The sequence below is a fragment of the Hevea brasiliensis genome, chromosome 8 (assembly GCF_030052815.1).
Source record: "Hevea brasiliensis isolate MT/VB/25A 57/8 chromosome 8, ASM3005281v1, whole genome shotgun sequence".
In the NCBI taxonomy this organism is placed as follows: domain Eukaryota; kingdom Viridiplantae; phylum Streptophyta; class Magnoliopsida; order Malpighiales; family Euphorbiaceae; genus Hevea; species Hevea brasiliensis.
In genome coordinates this window covers 96,441,893-96,454,535 of record NC_079500.1, presented here as the reverse complement: position 1 = coordinate 96,454,535, position 12,643 = coordinate 96,441,893, and positions in this window count along the sequence as shown.

Here is a 12,643-nt window from a genome sequence, read left to right as displayed (position 1 = left end):
CCTGGAGCCACACACCCTTTCCAATGGATAAGGAATTGATGTGGACATGTCCCAATGTCTCAATCCGCCTTGGACCCAGTGTTTGAGTCCTAATCACAAGCATTCCAAAGGACATTTAAAAACAAACAAACTGTTTCAATCATGATAAATAAATAAATAAATAATTTAGAAGGCCAAATACCTTGTCACCATGAAAGTTAAAAACAAGGCTTCCATCTTCACTCCTCACCCTATTTCCTGTGGCAACTTGGTATGATGCATGTGAAAGCCATTTGCAAGATTGTATATGCAAATCCAATCTCAATTGTTGCAGCCATGTACCTGCACTTTTGGAAAATTTTAGAATACAATCACTATATATACCATGATAATTATATATTTCAAAATCTATCCATTATATATATATAATAATTACACTAAATAATTTCTATTTTATAAAAATTATATAAGATATAATATTGTATTGGGTATTTCGTTAGAAATTGATCCAAACATGTCTAGATGGATTAGTTGCAATAAAAAATATTTCTCTCTTTACTACATGGACAGAACAATCTCTTCAATTCTAGTTGAAACATTAACGATAACTCTTTCATTTTGTCTATTTTTTTTTATTTTTAGGTAAAATTAAATTCTAAATTATTTTCTATTATATCTAATCTATTTACGCTTGTCCAAATCAATTTTTCTCAGAGTACCAAACAAAATCTATTTAGAGGGATGTTGGATGATATTAAATTGAAATTTGAGTATTTTTATGATATAAATAGAAATTAAAGGACAATACGAAATAACCCTTAAAGATAAATGACAATTGGTTAAATTAAGGAAAAAATTATTTTTAATGATGGAATTATTGAATATTTGATTTTGAATTTCAATTTTAAGATGAAAATGAGAGAGTGAAAGAATGAATTGGTGGTAATTTTTATTTTAATTTTTAATTGAATTTTTTTTTTATTATTATTGTGTTTTTTCTAAGGTAAAGTATAATAGGTAAATTGCATAAACTGTTTCTTAATTTATGTGGTTATTTAATTTCAATTACTCAATTTTAATTTATTAAAATACAATCCCTCAAATTTAGTTTTATTTAAAAAAAAATATCTTGATTTTCAATAGCAAGTTTCCACATTAAGAATAAAATTATAATAACATAAAATTTAAAATAATATTTTACTTTCTATATAAAAATAAAAAATAATAAACAATAGATAATAATTTATAAATTTATTTTGATTAAATATTAATTTAGTGTTAGTTAAAAAAATAATTTAAAATTTTATTTTCTATTACAAATAAAAGAGATTTTTTTTATAAAATAAAATAAAAATTGAGAAATTTTATTTTAATAAATTAAAATTAAATAATTAAAATAAAATAATAATTTAAATTAAGAGACAATCCGCATAATTTGCTCATATATTATAGGTGTAAGAAAGAAATTCCACTCAACTTAACCGATAGAGATGCTAACAACGTTCCTTTGGACTAAAACTGGAGACCCAAATTTAGGCCCAGTAACAAATTTTGTTGGGTCTAAAAACAAAATGCCAAAGGCCTTTATCATTCGAATTTTAATTTATGACCCAAAATGCTGTAATTATTTTGGCCCAAAACTACAAATTATTCCAAATTAATAAGTGGATATTTTTTTTTTTATAAATTTTTTTAATGATAAGATGGTAGATTACTCACATATATCCAACATGGTGATTGGTTTTGTGGTGAAACTATTAAGGTCCTCCACATCAAGTGGTCCAATTAAAAAGAAAAATAAGGTAACAGAACTGTAACATGTAAAAGGAACTTGGCTTGATCTGCAAGATGCTTTAATATTTGGAAGCAGCATTTTTTTTTCTGTCAATTTTGCAGTTTTCTTTGCAACTTTTTATCTTGATCATAAAAAAATGGCTTCACAACTTGAAGCGTGAATTGAGAGTGTAGACATATGGGTTTCTCTTTAGCATGGAAGCAGCTGCTTTTGGGTTTGTGAAATTTGATTCTTGGACCACATTACAATTGCAGAGACCCACCACCTTCTCTTTGGCCAATTCAAACCTTCTGGTAGCCATTCATGTAGCTTCATTTTTTTTTATGGTACATTTTGGGACCAATTCATGATTTGTTAACAATCACATTGATCAATTACACAATGGACCTAATTAACTTTGATTTTTTTTTTTTTTGGATTCTAGGGCTTCTTTTTATTTTGTAAAAAATAATTTGTATATAACCGCTAAGATGTGCTTCGTTAGAATCTTTACTCATTCAACTTTTGTGAAATTGGAAAAAGATTTGATCGCTTGAAGAAACTTGAATGCGAGCTTGTGCATTGATAAGTAAAATTGTGCTTGAGAAGTAAATTTATTACTGTAGAAAATATAAAGATTATACTGAAAAAGTAAATTGAGTGCTTGACTAAAAATTAAATCTGTGCATTTAAAAAGTAAATTGATCGCTTTGTAGGAAAAGTAAATTTGTGCATTGAAAATGTAAATTGATTATTTTGCAAAAAAGTAAATTGATTGTTTAGAAAATTAAATTTGTGCATTTGAAAAAGTAAATAATCGCTTGGCAGAAAATTAAATTATTGCTTGAAAAGTAAATTGAATATTGAAAATTAAATGAGCTTATTACTTCAAAGGAAATACGAATTAAAAGAATAATAATTTGCATTGAAAATTGAAAAGATCACTTACATGAATTAAAATATGTGCAGGAAAAAAGTAAATCGATCACTTGAATTAAAAATAAAAGACTGATTGCTTGATTGAAAAAATAAAAGATTGCTTAAAAAGGCAAAGATTGCGGAACTAGAGATAATGTGAGTTAAGACATTATTTCTGTCAGGATTGATTGGCTATGTATTATCGTTTTGCTTTTGCCTAGTACGTTTATTTATAGAAAAATTCTGCTTCATGACTAAGGGCCTATTTGGTTTAACTGTTGAATAAAACTGATAGCTGTTAGCTGATAACTATTACTGATAGCTGATAATAGCTGATTTATATTAAGTGTTTGGTAAAACTATATTTAGCTGTTACTGTTGATATGTGAAATGACTAATAAGGGTATATATCATATAATTTATTTTATTATTTAAATAAATATAAAATTATAAATTTATTATAATATATTATTTATTTTATTATTAAATTAAATATATAATTATTAAATTAATATATTATATCATTTATTATATTATTAAAATAAATATATAATTATTAATCTATCGTATAATATCATTTATTTTATTATTGAAATTAGAAAATAATTATTTAAAAAAATTAAATAACTCTAAAAATATATATAAAATAATAAAGTAATTATTATTGTTAATAAAAAAATTTATAATTAATTTTAAGTATTTAGATATAAATAAATATTTTATATTTTATGTTATTAATAAAAAAATATTTTAACAAAGTTTAAATACGTTAATTAAAATGTTAAAATTATAAATAAAAAAGATAAAAGTATTAATAATATTAATTTTTAAGTTAACTAAAAAAAGATAATATGATCAAAATAAAAAATAAAACCAAATCAGCTATTAGCTGAGAAGAAATAACTCTAAAAATAAAATTGATACAAACTGCAGCTGATGGGTACCATATCAGTTACCCATCAGTTATCAGCTTTATTTTTTTAAGCTGATGGGTGCCAAACACTCTAGTTCACCTGTTTGGGTGTCTATCAACTATTAGCTGCACCCAACAAATAAATAAAAAAAACCTCCTAAATAAGGTGGTTGCCACTTTCTCCACTACTAGCACCTTTCTCTCACCACTATCCCCACTTCTATAACTTCTATAACTACCAAGTAACCACCCACATCTCCCATAACCACTCACTACACTACCTTCTCCACTTGCCCACTACTGCATTCCCATGCTTATTTTCAGTAAATATTTTTAAACACTGAATAAATAACATCTACTTATACAGATAATTATTTAATCGGTCTAGCTCTATGTAATTAATACTCATTGGTTGTTGATCTTCTGCCAGTTTAAGCTATGGGTTTGATCATATGAAATTGATAATTTAATTTAATATTTCAAACCCATTAATTAATTGGGGTTCAAAAATATTAAAATTAAATTCTGGTATAAACATATAAAAACTACATAAGATATAATATTCTGTTGGGTATTTTGATCAGAAGTTGATTCAAACATGCCTCGATGGATTAGACACAATAAAAAATATTTCTCTCTCAGCTACATGGAGAGAATAATCTCTCGAATTATAGTTGAAATATTAATGATAACTCTTTCATTTTATTTTTTTTCTTTATTTTTAGACAAATCAAATTTTGAATTATATTTTATTGTGTCTAATTTACTTAGGCATGTCCAAATCAATTTCTCTTAGAGTACCCAATAGAATTTGGTCAGACGGATGTTGGGTGGTATTAAATTAAAATTTGAGCATTTTTATTATACAAATTGAAATTAAGGAACAATATGAAATAATCCTTAAAGTTGAATGACGATGAGTGAAATTAAGAAAAAAAAAATATTTTTGATGTTGGAATTATTGAATATTTGATTTTGAATTTCAATTTTAAGATGAAAATGAGAGAGTAAAAGAATGAATTTATGGTAATTTGTATTTTAATTGAATTTTTTCTATTATTATCATGTTTTTTTTAAAGATAAAATATAATGGGTAAATTGCATCAAACGTTTCTCAACTTATATAATTATTTATTTTCAATCACTCAACTTAATTTATTAAAATAAAATCCCTCAAATTTAATTTTATTTTAGAAAAAATCATCTTAACATGTAATGATAGGTTTCTAGATTAAGAATAAAATTATTCATTTGCCATATTTTCCTTCTTTTCTCTTTGTTATCTTTATGATGAAATTAATTAATAATTATTATGAATAAAATTATTTTTATTTAAATTAAATTTATTAATATATGATATTTTATTAATATTTTACTTTCTATATAAAAATAAAAAATAATACACAATAGATTATAATTTATAAATTTATTTTGATTAACTATTAATTGAGTGTTAGTTAAAAAAATAATTTAAAAATCTACTATTACATATAAAATAATTTTTTTTTTATTTTTTATAAAATAGCATTAAAGTGATTAAAATAAAATAATAATTTAAATTAAGAGACCGTCAGCATAATTTACTCATAAAAATAGAGGAGCAAGAAAGAAATTCCAATCATTTTAACCGATAGAGATGCTAACAACATTCCTTTGGACTAAAACTGAAGACCCAAAATGCCATAGACCTTTATCATTCGAATTTTAATTTATGATCCAAAATGCTTTAATTATTTTAGCCAAAACTATAAATTATTCCAAATTAATAAGTGGAAGATTTTATTTTATTTTTTTTTTTAATGGTAAGCTGGTAGATTACTTGCATATAGCCAACATGGTGATTGATTTTGTGGTAAAACTATTAAGGTCCTCCACATCAAGTGGTCCAATTAAACAGGTAAGAAAAAAAAAAAAAAGCAGGCAACATAACTGTAACACGCAAAAAGAACTTAGCTTGATCTGCAAGTTGCTTTAATTTGGAAGCAGCAATTTTTTCAGTTTTTCTGTCAATTTTGCAGTTTTCTTTGCAACTTTTTATCTTGATCATAAAACTATGGCTTCGCAACTTGAAGCCTCATGAGAGTATAGATATGGGTTTCTCTTTAGCATGGAAGCAGCTGCTTTTGGGTTATATTTTAAAAATTCTGTTATCTCTTAAGTAAGGTCGAGTGTTCGATAATAGAGAAAATCTCAATTAAATTAGACTTAACCCAGTGGGGTAGGAGATACTTATTTTCTACTACAAAAAAAAATGTATATAAAAAATATTTTTATGAAAAATATTTTCTAAAAAAATATTTTTCATAAAAATATTTTCTAAAAAAATATTTTTCATAAAAATATTTTTCATTTATTTAGGTGTAATATTTAACTGATGATATATATTTATATTGTATATGTATACTATAATAAATATTAGAATTAACAGTAAAAATTATACAGCAATATAAACGATTGCTGCTACTAATATAAAAAAAAATTAATTAATTATTATTATCATTGAAATTTTTTTCCAACAGTAATTTTTACTTTTAATAACTTCTTTCCAATAATCACAATTTTATTGTAAAGTATCTGTGATCACAATCAATTCATATATTTTTTCCATAAATTTGTGGTAACAAAATTTTATATTTTTTATAATAATTTTTTTTTACTACTAAATCTAATATTTCTTATAGTGGTACAACTGCTTTTATATTAAGCTCCATTTATTTCATATAAAATAACTTATATATAAAAAATATTTTCTACAGAAATATTTTTTTAATAAAATATTTCAATAAAAATATTTTTTATTATTTAGTTGTAATATTAAACTAATGGTATATATTTATATTATATATTTATAGATATTTTTATATTTTAATAAAATTATCAAAATCTAAAAATAACTTTCCCTTTTAAAAAGATGAAGTTTTCTTCCTTACAAATTACTTAGTTTTTCATTTAATAAAAATATTTATTATTAACTATTTTTTAAATGCTCAAAACACTAAAAAATATAAAAAAATATATTTTAAAAAAACAAATGGAAATTAAGTTTATTTAACTTGAATTGTCTTTCAATTAGAGAAATTCTTTGTAATTGTCATGTAAAATAAGTTGATTCATAAAAGTGATGCAATTTCTTTTTTCAAAAAAGGAAAATTCTGGGACATGGCATCACTTCTTCAAAACTTGAAAGCTTTTGATATATTATATTCAATTAATTCATTGAGTAGGTACTTAGAGAATTTATTTCATGATATAAATAATTATATATTAAAAAATACATATTGAAAAAATAAAATAAAATAAGAGAGCGAGTATAGTTAAAAATTGCATTAAAACAGGTTTATATTTTTACATGAAAGTGGATGAAGTATAAGATGAATATCAGCTTATATATAAAAATGATTTTTTTTAATTTATAATAAATTCCTAAAGATAAGGAAATTATTTAAGACTTGAATTTCTAAATTTATTTAAAATTGTGGTTCAAATTTATTTTTTTTGCAATTAAAAAAGTAATTTAAGGATATTATATGGTAGAGTTTATTTAATTAAAATATGTTAATTTTAACAAATATAATTATTTTTAATATGATTTAATTAATGTACTAACGATCATTTTTCAATAGTGAAAAATTCAAAAAATAATGTTAAATAAATTCTATGACATTTTACATTATTAAATTGACATTTAATTGTTAGAATATTAATTTTTTTCCCACAAACATTACTTAAGGTGTATTTTTTTTTTAATTAGTTAAGAACATGCATACACACGGGACAGAAAATATATATATCTTTTAATAAAACTATAATAATTTTATCTAAATATATTAAGTCATATATTTCACGCACGCACTAATTACTAACACCACTTCAAGCTGTGATTTTATACATTCAAAATATGAATGAATAATATATGCCTTGAAGATTTGGATGAATTTAAAAATTTTCTAAATTTTGATTATATACTATTCAAAACCGTTATATTAAAATTCAGTTAAATCGATATTCACAAAAACTCGATGTATTGCCACTCCTAAAAATCATTTTGGGTTTCTTGATTATTGTTACCTTTTAACTCTTGGCCCATAAGTAAAGACAATATATAGTGAGTTAGTGAGACAATGGTGGTTGATCCTCTTTTGTTCTTATTAATTGGCACCACCAATTTTGGGTAATCAAATCCCTTAGCTTAGCTAGTGAAAGGCTTGATTAATGAGACATTATTTATTTTTAAATTTAAATGAAAGGATTGGTCCAATCTAATCTACTTTTAGGGCTTAAAGCTAGTAAGGCATGAACACAATTTTAAAAAGAGGGAAATAATTAAGGAGGACCCTTGTGTTGGAGCCTCAGAACAAACAAAAAGTGTTACATCAAAATTAGAGATAGTATCCTCTCCATGGACCTCTGATATCCCCACACCTTTCACAGCAAATCATTCAATCCAATGGTTTTTGGAGACAAAAATTTTCACATAATCTTTCATTATTCTGTAATTAGTTAATCAGAGAAGATATTTATTTATTTATTTAATTATTTAATTTCTTTTTATTTGATGGAGAGATATGAGAAAGAACTAAAAACCACACAACTCTTATTCCATTGGTTTAAATCTTGGTCAAAGCTTGTAGGCTAGTAATTAGCATCATAATATATTAGAAAGAATTAAATCCATTATTAATTAAGAATTAAATGTTTTGCTTAGCACTATCTAATTTTTATCTAATCACTTTTAGTAAAGGCAAAAATATATTATTACTTAAGAATTAAGTTTTTATTTAGCATCACGTAATCAAAGTCATGATATAATTACACAGTATTATGTAATATAAAAATAAATTTGATATAGTAAAATAATAATTACGTAATATAATTAGTTACATTTAAAATAACATAATAATCATTATATATAAAAATAAATATAATCATAATTATTTGTTTTGATTTTTTTTTTCATTTATTGTTAACTATCGTTACTATTATTACCTAGCCACCGCTCTAATCTCCACTACTCCTACTTTGCCACCACCATTATCCTATCACCACTATCAATATCATTATTACCACTTCTACTAGACTATCATTACCACTACTTAGACACTTCTGCCATCACCACCTGGCTATTATCATCATCATTACTTTCACTTTGTCGCCACCACTGCTTAGTTACTACTAACACTCGATCACCAATTACTGTAATCATTATCTCTTATTATTAACACCATAAATAAATTAAATATTAAAAAAATTATCATTACATTGCATTACTTTACTTTTATTTTTCTTTTGCAATCAAATACAATAACGTAATGCATGATAATGACATTGCATTACATTACGCTATATTAAATATAATCTAAGTTTAATCAGTCATTATAGAAAAAATGAGTCACTCAATTTTTAGTTCTTAAGATTTGACTAGCTTATGCATATCTTTATATGCATGATAATATATAAGAATAGTCCATTACTTTCTTTTCTATATGAGAATTTTTTAGAAAAATATTCACGCTTTTTAGTAATTTTTTTTTTTATAAATTAAATTGTGATTCATTAATAAAAATTAAGAAAAAAAAACTTTTAAATCCAAAATTAGATCATTTGAATACACCCAAAGATCACATCAAGCTCTATAGTGATTTTAGTTAAATTTGAGAATAAAATTAGTAGAAGTGTGATTTTGGGAATTAATTTGCAGAAAGAAAATGTGTAGGTTGTTAAATCATGGCTCCCATTTCTTTTTGGATATATCTCTCAGCCTTCAATTTTATGCTTTTTTTTTTCACTTTTAAATGTTTGGTTTATTTAAAATGGATGAACCCAAAACATTGCCCTAAACATTAGATTAAAAAAGAACACCCAGCCTTTTACTTTTTATGAGGTTGTCAAATCATTAATTAACCTTGCATGAGGTAACGAAATTAAAAACCTATATTATAATTATTTATTTATATATATTGCTAAATAAAATATTTTAACCTGATGATGTCCTCCAAACAGGACAGATTTGCTTCAACTTGGCCTACAATTATGAAAAAAAGAGATGCATGATTGCTTAGAATTATGTAAACCCTCTCCCCCACCCCAACTCCCAAAAACCTCTAGTAGTCAAAATATTGTAATAATATTTTGTGGGGTTATATATACTGAGATTGAAGAGATTGAACATTAAATTATTAATAATTTTGTACTATATATAAGATAAATACATGAGTATTAAGTTATATGACATGAAGACTTCTAGTCAAAGGAAAGTCTTTCTAATCATTCGAAGAAGGAAAGTTCCAAGTAATTAGTCCTTAACTTTGGTGTAGAGTAAGCTTAATTTCTTAATCAAGTCTTTTTGAGTGTTGAATAACCACAATGACTATATATATATATATATATTGATCACTTTCACGAAAGATGATGAGTCCATTGTTCTGGTCAAATATATTTTTCCATCACTGTGTCTCTGTCTCTTTCTCTCTCAATATGAAAACATGTGTGTTTGGCTTGATTATTATTGCATGATTTAGTATGGAATATTTAAAGGCCTATGTGTGCATGTTTGATAATGAAATTTAGTGCTTCTTTACGCAAAATTCCACTAAAAATTTGGTATGTGGTGGATGATGTAATTTGGTATTTTGTGGATGATGTAATGGAAAAGCATATGTAAAATATATATATTCAAATCACCAAATTGGTACCTTTGGCCATAGAGGAAAATAAATTAATAATTAATATTAAAACCAAGGCAATAATAAAAGTAAGCGCAATGAAACAACTATTAAGAAAAAAAAATATTATCTTTAATGTATTGATTGATTGAAGGTCTTTAAAGTTCATGATAAATTTACCATACTTTAATTATATAAAAAAAACATTAATTTCAATTTTTGTTTGCATCGTCCAACATCGATCAATCAGATATGAAACAGAAGTATTTAACATAAAGATTTGATTAGAAAATTCTCTCCCATCCCTAAGTTAGCTTTTGGGGTCAAATTAGATATGGTCCATTTTTCTTTACATGATATTAGAGTCGACCCTTGTTTTGATGTTGAGTTATCCATAGATATTCAGTCTTATAAATTTCACACTCTAAATATTCATATCTAGACATGAAAAAGTATATTGTACTACATCGACAGGATATAATCCCTGTCCATTTTCTCTATAAAGTTAAATGAATGAAGAACAATGGATAAGAGGGGACAATCAGTGAGAATATATATTATCATATATGCACTTTAAAATATTGACATGAACTTGGGCATACCATGAGTTTTCATATTTCTTTCTTCTCCACAAGTCAAAAGAGCACAAAAGTGTACACAGTGACGTGCCTTATTGATTGCGAAGAATCATATAGAACAGAAATTTAAAACAATAATAGAAGAAAAATAAAAGAAGAAGATAATTAACAAATACTTAAAATTTTCTATATGTTTCTGCCATATAATTGTAATACATGGGGACCCTAAGGGCCTTCAGCGATCATTCCTTGAACAAGTCCACATCTTTCTCTTAGATTGCCTTCTGCAGATTATTAATTAGCAGATTCGATTTTTTTTTAAATTTATCATGCTAAAATCATTTTATAATCTCACTTTTTAGTTCAAATTTTAGATGTATAATCATCATTACATAAAATATATAAATATTTCATAAATGGATTTTTCTTTTGAGTAGGTCAATTGTAGAAGTGGAGATTCAAACCTGACTCTGCCAGATGAATAATACGTTTTTAACGACTAGATTGTTTTTTTTTTTTGTAATCTAGTTGTTTTAGACTTTTTTTAATAAAATATGTTCGCTTATTAAAAAATATATATATACCTTCAACCATTAGAATAATCTAGATGAAAGCAGATTCTTTTCTACTTAATTTTGTAGATTCAACAACCTAATGAAGTAAATATATAATATATAGTTGGAAAAGGTTAGACTGTAATTACCCTTCTTTGTTATCACCATGAGGAAGAAAAATTAAAGATTGTATTAGTAGTTAATTACTTAATTAAGGGAATGATGAATTGGTGATGTTGATGAATGAAATTGTAGCTAGCTAGGGCTGTGATAGAAGATTCGAGATCTTAGAGGTAGATCTCACTTTTGGGTTGTCTTGCCTTTGGTCATTCTCCTCAAAGGTATGCTTCACATGTAGGGTTTGCTTCATTCAAAATTGTTGCATGTTCGTAGGCTTCACATTCCATATTACCTTTTTTTTAATGTTTTAATTTTTAATTTTTTTTACAAAGTAACCATATGAGATTAATTCTGTTATATCATATTTAACTAATTCAAATATATTAAAAAAATAATTCATATACACCAAATTTAAACTTTAACAACATGTCTTATATGCTATTAAAAATTTTAAATATATTGTTAATAAGAATTATTCGCAACTAATTAATAATGTCTACAAATTCCATAACTTAAAGTTTTTAACAACACTTTCACATTAATTTCTAACACTATTATGCTTGATATTATACATATTATTTATTATTGTATATGCTTTTTTGATGTTTAAAAATATGTTATTTTGATATTATTCATTACCTTAATATCATATATAAAATAACGTAAAACAGTTATTGTAGTTTAATTAATCTCAAGTTTGAATTTCCCTACTAGAAATATCCCATTAGCAAAATGCATACTACAATTAACATGTTCTTTTTATTATTTTTTTTTTCAAAAAATTAGGGAGTACAAGAAGTTATTAATTCCAAGAAAAAGGAAGAAAGAAACCATGGATCTAATTGGAATGTAGTATACAAATTTGAGGTCAATGATATTTATAGTCTTTTTGTTTGAAAAGAAATATGTATCACAAGTTATGCTTTCCTAAACAGGCATCTATAAATGACCAAGAATCTAACACAATACATGATTGAGCACATGTGGTAGAACGTGAGGACTGAGAGAGCAAGGCAAAAACAAGAGCATAGATTGGAATCTCAGTCTCAGAGAAAAAAGAAAGGAGATAAAGAGAGGTAATAACAACAATGACCTCTCAAAAGCGAAAGCTGCCATAGAAACAGAGAGAACATACTCACGCCTAA